General features: G+C 34.7%; 1 non-coding gene across 1 annotated transcript; it reads right to left on the bottom strand.

Annotated features, from left to right (window-relative positions):
• Positions 1-494: 494 nt before the first annotated feature.
• LOC122039159 lies at positions 495-600 on the bottom strand. The gene has a single exon (XR_006128050.1). It is a non-coding gene; the product is annotated as a small nucleolar RNA R71 (small nucleolar RNA).
• Positions 601-12,451: the final 11,851 nt, after the last annotated feature.

The following is a 12,451-nucleotide window of genomic DNA, read 5'->3' as shown; positions in this document are numbered from 1 at the left end:
TTCTTACAATTTAAATTCTGCATTTTCTTTCTTGCTTTTAATATTGCATTTTATTTCTTGTCTTTGACTCTTCAATTTTTTCCTTCTAATATTTTTTTCTTGAATATCCATGAGCACTAATATCTCAAGCAAGCCCATGAGAAATTTTTATACACCCTTTTCTACAAGATTTTTATCTCCCATTGTGCAACCTCAAATTGAAGAAAAAAGTTTCCAACTAGATCCAGAGTTAATTTCCATGATACAAGGTCACAAATTTGAAGGAGAAGTATCAAAAAGTCCTTATCTGTATCTTAAAACATTTTTAGAGATTTGTGATATGGTGAAATGTGAAGGAGTGTCAGCAGATGTAGTTTGATTGATGACATTTCCTTTCAGTATCAAGGATAAAGCAAGGACTTGGTTATATTTTCTTCATCCTCAAAGTATCACAAGTTGGGAGCAATTGGAGAAGCCATTTCTGAATCATTTTTTCTCTCCAAGCAGAACAGTGTATATGAGGAATTGAATAACAAATTTTGCTCAGGCATATGGAGAATCATTATTTGAAGCATGGGATAGATTCAAGAGTCTTCAAAGGCAGCGCCCTCATCATGGTTTTGAAAAATGGTTGATTCTGCACATATTTTATGAGGAAATTTCTTTCTCAAACAAGAGTTTATTGGCTTCATCAGCTGGAGGATCTTTTATGGACAAAAGTGTAGATGGAGCATATATGTTAATTGATCAAGTGACATTAAACCTCCATGAATGGTCGAACATAAGTTGGATGAAATTTCCCTCAAACATTCATGAAGTGCAAGCCATAAATGCTATAGAGTCTGTCAAACAAATTGTAACTCAACCATCTATGAGTCTTGAGACTCACAAGTCACAGAACGGGGAGTTCAAACATTTGAGGGCAAAGATTGAAAGTATTGTTTCAAAATAGTTTAAAGAAGATCTCCCTCTTTCGCAGACAAGATCTAGTGAAAAGTGTGACGATGTTAGGTTATTGATCACGCCAACACTAGATAAGAAAGTTGGACCTCCTCCAAAAGCTCAAAGGTAATTTGGGAAAAAGGAAGTTCAATCTTTCCCAAGACTTTCACTAAGGGTTCCTTTTCCACAAAGGTTAGTGGGGGTTAATGAAAATAAAAATTTCAACAAATCCTGTGACACTAATATGGTTGAGTGCAGATTTTTGAATGTATATGAAGATGAGGATTTTATTGATAATGCAGTGGTAAATAAGTTTTCAGATTTGCTTTCAGATTTTATAGGGTGTTATAGTGACATTAAATTTTCAGATGATGAATATGATGTGGTAGATCAATTTAAAACTGCAAGTGAAGTTATTAATCCTCTTGTTATTGATTCTCCTATTGAGGATATAGATGTTGGTTTATTTTTTGATATATGTGTTGATGATGATGATATGGAAGAATATGTAGGGAGCTGTGTTGTGGAAGCAGCATCTCAAGGATCACCACCTTTGTCCACAAAACCTTTAGAGGTTGTAAGAATTAATCATGTTGTGGAACAATGTGTATGGACTTTTGCATAGCTAGCAGAGTCTCAAGAATCACCATCATTGATATCATCAACACCTTAGCTAGAGCTAGAACCATCATTTGATTCAGAGGAAGTCACATCTACATGTTTATAAATTTCAGGTATCTCTCAGCAAAGTAAGGTTAGTATTTCTTGTGATCTTTTGGAAAATTTTATAGAGGTACCTATCATTGATTTTGTTGGATGTGATTCAGATTTTATTTCTTATTCTACTTATCTTAATATGGTTATGGCTCTATCTTATCTAATATGTTTGTGGGAGATTTGTACTTTCTTTTCATGTGCAGATTTCACTTGGGCTAATGATTGGAAGCTAAATCTGAACCATCTTCGACCACCTGAAAGAACTTTAAAGAAGACGAAGATGGAGAGAGCAATACTTCATTTTGTAATTCCTATATTGGAAGCTCCCTCCATAATAAGAGCCCTCGGTAGGAGGGTGCTGAAATATCTTACCCCTCCAAGAGCGAGATTTCGATGAATTTAATGAGATGGTCCAGCTAATGAACTTAAACAAGCGTTTCTTGGGAGGCAACCCAAGTTCATTTTCCTTATTTTCTTTATGTCTTTAGTTATTTATAATAAACATGTATCCTCTACTGAATTTTTGTTGTCTATCTTCTTTTATAGGATTCTAAGGTAAGGTGGAGTGCAACTACATAATGGAGAAGTTATTAACATGGGCATTTGACACGCGTCATTTGGTAACTTCTCTTACTTTTAATCTCCTCTGCATTGTATTTGGTTTTCATTGGGACAATGAAAAGTTTAAGTCTGGGGGGATACGTTAGATGCATTTGATTTGTTTTGTTTGTTTTTGTTTTTGCTATGTCTTGCATTTTGTTTTGATTTTTCGTGGCATACATCTTGAGAACATCAAACTTCACTTTACCAAATCGTATTCCTCAATTGTCCATCATTTGTAGAAGCGTGTCGGTTCTCTCTTGCAATAGACAAATGACCTAAGACTGAAATCTATACCTAAATGTGATCAATTATGAATGATTCCTATATTGTCCTTACACGGGCTTTCCTGTCACGTGCGCCTCTCAGAAAATCAACATAGAAATTCATTACTTCTCAACCTCATCAAGATATGAAAGATTAATGCATCCAATCTATCGTACCCCCTTAAATGCCCTTATTTCAGCCTCAAGATCATCCCTCAATCGTCCTTACATAGGCTTGTCTGTCACGAATGTCCCTCGGATAATCGAGTGAGGAATCACCTCTACAAGATCCACAATATACCTAAATATTCAATCAAGTATGGTAATTAAGCCTAATCACAACAATCCACACAAGATCAAATAGATACAAACATGGCAAAATCATAGAAATAAGAAATTTGTAAATCCACAAGAGTTTACATCAAATTCACATTACAAATACTTTCTCCATCCTAGAATAAAGAGATCTAATCCATAGAACGAGAAAAGAAACCCGAAGACAAAAAGATCTCAAGCATCTTGATCCCAAAATCCAAGAAGAGAAGGGAAGAAAAGCTTATCTACAATGAAGAACAGTCTTCGAATCCAATCCTCGATCTCGGAGTCGCTTCGGTGAAGATCTTCCCTTAAATCGCCGGAAGATCCCTCCAAGAACGGTGAGGAATCGCCCAAATCTCCTCCTCTCCCAAAAGGGAGAACTCCCCTTTCAAATGAGGAAGAAACCCTTATATAGAGATGGGGTTTGGGCGCCACATGGCCCTGAGACATGACTGTGTGAAGCTCACACGGCCTGGTCCATTCCCTTCACTGCCCAGGTGACACGGCTGTGTGATGCTCACACGGCCATGGCATGCTCTGCCACTGCCCCCTTGCACGGCCGTATAGATCTACACGGCCTGCTCTGCTTTTGGCTCTGAAACTCCTGCACGACCGTGTCTGGGACACGGCCAGGGCTTTCTTGGCTTCTAGAAATGTTGCACGGTTGTGTGACACACACGACCATGATATGCTTGTCTTCAAAAATTAGCACGGCCTTGTGAGACTCACACGGTCGTGCCCTTCCTCCTTCCTGCTGAGGCTGCACGGGTGAGCACCACCACACGACTTGGGCAACTCCCCATTCTGCCAGTGTTGCAGGGGTGAGGATCACCACACGACCTGGGCAACTCCTCATGACAAGGTCGTGTGGCACTCAGGGATGGTATCTTCCTCCTTCGTTCAATTGTAGATTTTGCCTCGAACATCAATTCTTCTCCAAATACGACTCCTGTGTACAGAAAATGCACAAAAGCATATCTCCGAATAAAAAGAGTAAATATGCTAAAAGCAAAGCTAGAAGTACAAAAATGCATAGATAAAGCATGCGCAAAATATGTGAATGTGCGTCAAAACATGTTAAACAAGTGTATACAATCTACTTTCTTGTCTTTTAGTAAAGATGTTAGCACATTTTTTATCTTGATTCATGATGTTGTAAATGATGCTAGTAGTATGCTTAGTGTATTTCTTTTCTCTATCTTGGGTAGCATGAAATAAGCTAAGTATCATATGGAGATAAGTTTGAAATTTGGCTTGACCTTAAGGATCTTACTTTTACTATACTTGAGCTTGGATAGTTGATATCCTTGAAATAAGTCATGATTCATCTTATTTGTTTAGTACTTTGTTTCCATGGTGATTTCTCAAACTTTATTTTGGTTACTGAATGATGCTCAAATCATGTAAGCTCATTTGAAAAAATCAAAATATCCCAACATTTATGCTAAAAGTACATTTGTAAATAAGTTTTGTACAATGCAAATACTTATATAAAAAAAAAGTGAATAAGTAATATAAAAAACAGTTGTCGTGAGTGGAATCTAGTAAGTCACCCCTTTGAGACCGAGTTAGGTTACTGGGGAAATGACTACTTAGCTTCTCTTGATATTGAGCACGCCTTTGAGACCCTCGGTTGATTGAGAAATATGAATCAAGTGTGTGGCAGGTAAGTGCCTATCATCGAAAACATTAGGAACTCATCTGGATGACGACTTGACTAGGATATAGATTGAAACTTAAAAAGTTTAGGTCACTTTTTGCACTGTGCACAAGAGACTTATGCTTGAGCCATACTTGACTTGTTTCTATGATCATACTTGTTAATGAAACTTTTTGATAGAGTTAGGAAAATACATTAGGGATTATGAATGCATTGTAGAGCATATGAATTAAGATTATGGTATTTTTGCTTGAGGACAAGCAAAAGTTTAAGTCTGGGGGTGTGATGTGCGTAGATTGTATACACTTGTTTAGCATGTTTTAACGCACATTCACATATTTTACGCATGCTTTATCTATGCATTTTCGTACTTCTAGCTTTTCTTTTAGCATATTTACTCTTTTTGTTCGAAGATATGCTTTTGTGCATTTTCTGTACGCAGGAGTCGTATTTGAAGAAGAATTGATGTTCGAGGCAAAATCTACAATTGAACGAAGGAGGAATATACCATCCCTGAGTGCCACACGGCCCTATCATGGGGAGTTGCCCAGGCCGTGTGGTGATCCTCATCCCTGCAACACTGGCAGAATGGGGAGTTGCCCAAGCCATGTGGTGGTGCTCACCCGTGCAACCTCAGTAGGAAGGAGGAAGGGCACAACCGTGTGAGTATCACAAGGCCGTGTCAATTTTTGAAGACAAGCATATCACGGTCGTGTGTATCACACGGCCGTGCAACATTTCTAGAAGCCAAGAAAGCCCTGGTCGTGTCCCAGACACGGTCGTGCAGGAGTTTCAGAGCCAGAGGCAAAGAAGGTCGTGTAGATCTACACGGTCGTGCAAGGGGCAGTGGCAGAGCATGCCATGGTCGTGTGAGCATCACACGGCCGTGTCACCTGGGCAGTAAAGGGAATGGACCAGGCCGTGTGAGCTTCAAACAGTCATGTCTCGGGGTCGTGTGGCGCCCAAACCCCAGCTCTATATAATGGTTTCTTCCTCATTTGAAAGGGGAGTTCTTTTGGGAGAGAAGGAGATTTGGGTGATTCCTCACCGTTCTTGGAGGGATCTTCTGACGATTTAAGGGCGGATCTTCACCGAAGCGACTCCGAGATCGAGGATTAGATCCGAAGACCGTTTTTCATTGTAGATAAGCTTTTCTTCCCTTCTCTTCTTAGGTTTTGGGATCAAGATGCTTGAGATCTTTTTGTCTTCGGGTTTCTTTTCTCGTTCTATGGATTAGATCTCTTTGTTCTAGGATGGAGGAAGTATTTGTAATGTGAATTTGATGTAAACTCTTATGGATTTGCCAATTTCCTATTTCTATGATTTTGCCCTGTTTGTATCTATTTGATCTTGTGTGGATTGTTGTGATTTGGCTTAATTATCATACTTGATTGAATGTTTGAGTATCTTGTGGATCTTGTAGAGGTGATTCCTCACTCGATTATCCGAGGGGCGTTCGTGACAGACAAGCCCGTGTAAGGACGATTGAGGGATGATCTTGAGGGTGAAATAAGGGCATTCAAGGGGGTAAGATAGATTGGATGCATTAATCTTTCATATCTTGATGAGGTTGAGAAGTAATCAATTTCTATGTTGGTTTTCCGAGGGACGCACGTGACAGACAAGCTCTTGTAAGGACAACATAGGAATCATTCCTAATTGATCACATTTAGGTATAGATTTCAGTCCTAGGTCGTTTGTCTATTGCAAGAGAGAACCGCCAACCTTCTACAAATGATGGACAATTGAGGAATACGATTTGGTAGATCGCCTACACTGAATAACATTACAAAGAAACCGAAATTCCTATAACATCCTTTATCATATAGCCCTTATTCTTTTTTCTATTCTTTTATCTCTATTCTTTACTTTTCATAGTTGCACTAGTTTTCATAAATCAATTGATTAGTTGTTTAACTAATTTGTGTTGAGATATCTTTAGTGCTTATACCAGATCCTGTGGATACGATATCTTTCTTTATTATTGACGACGTATCCGTACACTTGCGGAACGTTAACACGTGGCAAAAAGTGATTCGTTCATCCCCTACTAATTTGTTCTTAGATTAATACGGAGGAGGTAAATCATGTTGGAATGTATACTGAAAGCCTAAGTTTTTGTAAACATTTATGTTAAATAAAGAATCACATTTGGTCAATTTATCTACATTTGTTTGTAGTTGTTCAATTAATTTATATTGTAGATAACATAGTATGTGGTGTCACATATAGAAGATGATGTTATCAGTATCTTATAAATTATAAACAGTAGCTCACGACCAAAATGGAAAGGAACAAACCATTGGGAGGTCGTAGTGTAATTAGGAATTAGTTTATCTTGACTATATAATTACACTAGTACACTTAGAGTGTATTGAGTAAGACCATTTGAGGTCGTTTCTTTTATACTGACTTTATAAAGAAACAAAGACCTCGGTTATTATGGAAGTGTGTGCTCTTAATCCTAATATAATAACAGGCACATATATTTGATATTTATTTCTTTAATTTATCAATGGGTGAGATTTAGTTCGATGAATCATTAAGCCTGATAAGTTGGGAAATGATATCACCTATAGTGTGTGTTGTTGATTATAGAAGGAAACTGTGTCCTAGAGATACTAGGTTGATAATGTCCTCAAGAGGAGCTCATAAGGATTGTCATGTTAAACCCTGTAGGTGGACTTAGTCCGACATGAAAATAAGGTTGAGTGGTACTACTCTTGGACTTAGATATTAATTAAATGAGTTGTCAGTAACTCACTTAATTAGTGGACATTCGATATCTTAAACACAGAGAGACTAACACACTCATAATAAGAAGGAGCCCAAAAATGTAATTTGGGATTGGTGCGGTAGTTCAATAATAGTTCTCTAGTGGAATGAATTATTATTGATAAAATTAAGTTGTGTGTTCGGGGCGAACATGGGATGCTTAATTTTATCGGGAGACCAAAACCAATTCCTCCTCTCGGTCCCTATCGTAGCCTCTTATTTATAAAGTACTATACCCACCTATACCCACCTTCTATACCCACCTAAAGGGGGCCGGCCAAGCTAGCTTGGGAACCAAGCTAGGGCCGACCTAGGTATAAGATTGGGTGGCCGACCCTAGCTTGAACCCAAGCTAGTGGGGGCCGGCCAAATTAAATTAAAAAAGAAATTTAATTTTAATTTTTATTATGTGGAAGATATAATTTATTAAAGAGAATTAAAATTAAAATATCTCTCTTGTAAAAGATCTACAATAGATTAAAGAAAGAGATTAGATCTCTTTCCTTATTTGTAGATTGGTGAGATATTTTATTTTCTCTTTAAAAATTATTCACATGTTGTAAAATTAAAATTATAGAAATTCCCTTTTTATCAACCATGAAGAGATTTTGAAGAGAAATTTTATTTTTTAAAATTTCCGGAAACAAATTAGGAAGTTTTAATTGTTGATTGAAACTTGTCCAATTTGATTTCATTAATGTGACCGGCCATAAGATTTCAATTGGGGAAATTTTATTTTATTTTTCTCAATTAAATCATGTCAAGGAAATTGAGGAAATTTTATTGTAATTAAATTTCCTAATTTGCCTAGGCCAAGGAATATAAAAGAAGGGGTGAGGGTGCCTTCATTGAACAACCTCTATTATTTTCTCTCCCTCTTTTGTTCCTTGGTGTGGCCGGCCATCCTTTCCCTCTCTTCCTCTTGTGGTGGCCGAACCTCTCTCTTCCCTTGGAGCTTTTTGTGGTGGCCGGATACTACTTGGAGAAGAAGAAGAAGAAGGAGAGGAAGCTAGCGTCTCTTGGAGCTTGGTTAGTGTTTTGATTTTCTTCCTTGGTGAAGCTTCTTTCTTTGTGGCCGAACCTAGCTAGGAGGAGAAGAAGGTGATTGGTGGTTTCTCATCTCGGAAGATCGTTGCCCACACAACGTTCGAGGTTAGAAGAGGAATATGATAGAAGATCAAGAGGTCTTTCTAGAAGGTATAACTAGTAGTTTTTCCTTTTCCGCATCATACTAGTTATTTATGGAAATAATACCAAATACAAGAGGCTTACGTTCTAGTATTTCGAATATGTTTTTCGATGTTGTGTTCTTTTGTTTTATTTATCCTTGTGATTTGATTGTTCTTTTCGGTTAACCTAAAGTTATTTTAGGAAATTAAATATTAGCTTTCCATAAAAGGTTTTGTCTAGTCGGTGGTGGTTGCTCCCATATCCAAGAAGGCCATGTGCCTCGCCACGTCAGTACTGGGAACCAATTATGGAAATTAATATTTAATGGAATTAATAACTTAAGGTGATTTGGGTTGAACGTGTTAAGTTCCGCAGGAGATCCAAGTCAAAACCTAAAAGAACAAATAGATTAAGTTTTGGATCAAACGTGTTAAGTTCCGCAGGCGATCCAAAATTTAATTTAAAAGAACACATGGTAGCTAGGAAAAAGTTCAGACCTTTGTACAAAATTTTTGTACAGTGGAACCTCTAGGTTTTCCGAGTACCAACCAACAAATCATGAGTGACTACTAATTATTAATGGATATAGTCAAGGTATGGGGGAATGCTTGCTCGGACGATTCGAGTTTTGACCCCAAATCTCATATGATAATACCCTATGTCTTCAGTACCGAACCGTCATAGAGAGACATATATTTACTTTTATTGTTCTTGGTTGATTCGGTTAAGTGTTTTATTAATCAAAGATTATGTTGTGACATTTCATAATTATTTTATAAAACTCTACTTAAATAAAAGGCTAAACTTTTGTGCCTGAGTATATAATATATAACACTTTTATGTGTTTCCATTTAAACACGTATATGAAATTAATACTAGTTTGCCTAATTTTTTGGTTTTGGTTCTTCAATCTAATAATATAGTGACAACAAAAGAGCTTTTACAGGGTGAGTAAAAATTTAGTTAAATGAATTAATTGATCAAATTTAAAATTTTAATTTAGTTATTTTTATTTTTTTTTTAAATATGGTTGTTTTGATTGATTCGTTTGATTTCAATTTTAAAATCTGATTAAATCAAATAAATTGAATAAATTGAATAAATAAAATAAGCTGGACCTTAAATCCCTATATCACGAATCTAAGTCTCTAATTTTAAATTAACCAAATAGACACTAAAAATCAGTTAGAAATATATTATTATTAAAATTTTAATTAATTCAGTCAAAAAATTAAATTAATTAATATTTTATCAATTTAATTTTAATTGGAAATTTTGGTAAGTTTAACTAATTTGAAAAAAAAACGGATTTCAATTAAATTTGTCCGTTAAACCAATTTCTCAGCCCTACTAATGTTACACTAAAATAATCATTACTTACCAATTTTTTTTATAGTTTTCTATATATTTTTAACTTAGATTTATGACAGTGATAAAGACCTCTTATAAATATCTGAATTTTCTCAACTCGTTGTTATTGCCCATGGATTTAAATTTGATTTTGTTATTGGCCCGTATCCTTATTGCATCGACTTTTATTGCCCATGATTTAAATTGGATTTTGTTATTGGCCCGTATCCTTATTGTCTCGATTGAAATGGTTAATACACTTCTACTTAACTCAACGTGATAATTTTATAATTATTTATGAATTTTTGTTTTAGTTAATATTTTTGCTTATTATGAGTTTTAAATGAATTAGTGGTTTTAGTTTTTTAGGATTATAATACAATGTATCCAGGAAAATCTTTAACAAAAAAAACTACTAAAAATTGTTCTAGTTTTTTTTTAATTTTTTTAGTTTTTGAAGCTGAATGTACATGCATCCATGGGTCAAAATTTCAAAATTGAAAATTGTTCTAGTTTTTTTCAATTTTTTTATTTCTTGAAGAATCTTATTATAACAAAGATGTTGTATATCATATTGTATCAATTTTTTTATACAATACAATAGATCATACATATTGAAAATTTTGATATATAAAAATATAAATCAATATCATATTAAAAATTTAGTATACTAAAATTTCGATATATTAAATTTTTAATATGATATAAATTTCATGTTCTTGATAATAAAATTTTGATATGATATAAACTATTTTAAAATATTAAATTTCATACCGATAACCCTATCAAAAAGTTCGGCATGACAAGATATTCACATGATAGGTGAGATATATCAAAATTTTAAATATTTTTCCCACCTATCAATAAAAATTTCATTGACATTGAAATAATAATTTTTACATTTTGTAAAAACACAATACAAAATCAAATGATTCCTTTTCATATTTTTTGGTTTAAAGTGGGAAAATTTCTGCAAAGCACTAATGAGGAGGTAGTTGATAACTAGGAATTGCTGCTTCAGTAGGCCTAATTAATTTTTAATATATCAATTTACAATGGCATATCTCAATTAGTTTGAAGAGGTTGAGTTTTATACATATTTTTTTTTACTAAGGAGAAATTCTTTACTCTGGCTAATTATGTCGAATTATATTGAGTCGATATTTTTTTTTAATTGAACTATTCAAATTTTCTATATATAATAGTAATGAGAAACCTTAATGTTGGTAGGTGCACTTTTAATCTGTATGAAATTGGGGCATTGTTTAAAGATGGGGACAAGGTGTGGGGTGTATAGTCGGCCCATCAATTATGTGAAATATGTTTATTAAGCAAGCATCTAATAAAGAGATTTCTAAAGCAATTCATTTTGACAGCAACCAAATAATTCTAACTTGTTCATGTTGATATTTGTAGTCCTATCACGTTTGAATCTCTTGATAAAAATTATTACTTGGTGGTCTTTATTTATTGATGATTTCAATAGAAAAATATGAGTTTATTTTTTTGGTGAAGGCTTCTTTGTGTTACTTGTTGAACAATGTTTTTTTTTATGCTAATTCTATTTTATTCCTAGACAAGAGAAATCATTAATTATATTCAACCAATGGTCTAATCCTCTTACTTATTTTTTTAAAAAAAAAAATTACTATTTTACTGTTCGTATATGATAAATCATTATTACATAGAGATATATTAATCTTTTACTATTATTTTATTATCTATTTTTATATTTCTTTTCTTTTATAAACCTAAGTTTCTTGTAAATATAATTTGCTAACCTTCTTTTACGACTACCTCTCTCTCCTTCGCTTTGTATTATTTTTTATACTTTATTTGCATTCTTTATTTTATTCATATGGTATCAGAGCTAATCCATCTCCTCACCTCCTCTCTTGGTAAACCTTGGAATAATTTCATTTTCAGAATTATTTTAGGCGACTATAGAAGAATTGTATTTTCTTGAGTTTCACCCATTGGATCATCTTGAAACTTTGAGAGAATGTTCCTCACATCCAGGGGTACATTTTGAACGGTGGAGATCAGATTTTAAGTTCTTTAAGTCCACTTGACGACAAAAAAAAATGTGACTATTGATTTTGTCATTTCTATGGAAATTCGATAGTCAACCACAACAACGATTCCTTAAACCTCGAGCACCCAACATGGTAGCAGCAATTTCTCTTACAGCCTCTAGAGTGACTCAATCATCCAATGTCATAATCGCTGCTCTTACTGTACAGTTTCAGAAGTTTCTTACATTTCAGCCATACGTCATATCTACCTCTTCTCACATAAGTTTGTTCTTTAGTGGTACCTCAGGTATACATTCCTCTATCTGGATCCTTGATTCTGAAGCGTCGTATCATATGTCGCCTAATGTCAATTCTTTTATATTTATAAATTCATCACCTTCTGTGTTGGTCATATGATGGTTCTCCCATATCATTAGCTGGTGTTGACTCTATCTGTACGTCTAATGTATCTCTACCTAACGTATATCATATTCCTAATCTTATTTTAAATTTTGTCTCAGTTGGTCAATTATGTGATTCTGATAGCTCAATTTCTTTTACTTCATTTTCTTGTTATGTGCAAGATCCGCGATCCCAGAAGCTGATTAGGATAGGTCGTAGACAGGGGACTATATGTATTAGAAGAGCTGAATGTTCCA

The sequence above is a fragment of the Zingiber officinale genome, chromosome 1A, assembly GCF_018446385.1.
Source record: "Zingiber officinale cultivar Zhangliang chromosome 1A, Zo_v1.1, whole genome shotgun sequence".
NCBI lineage: Eukaryota > Viridiplantae > Streptophyta > Magnoliopsida > Zingiberales > Zingiberaceae > Zingiber > Zingiber officinale.
This window is presented reverse-complemented; position numbering and strand designations above follow the sequence as displayed.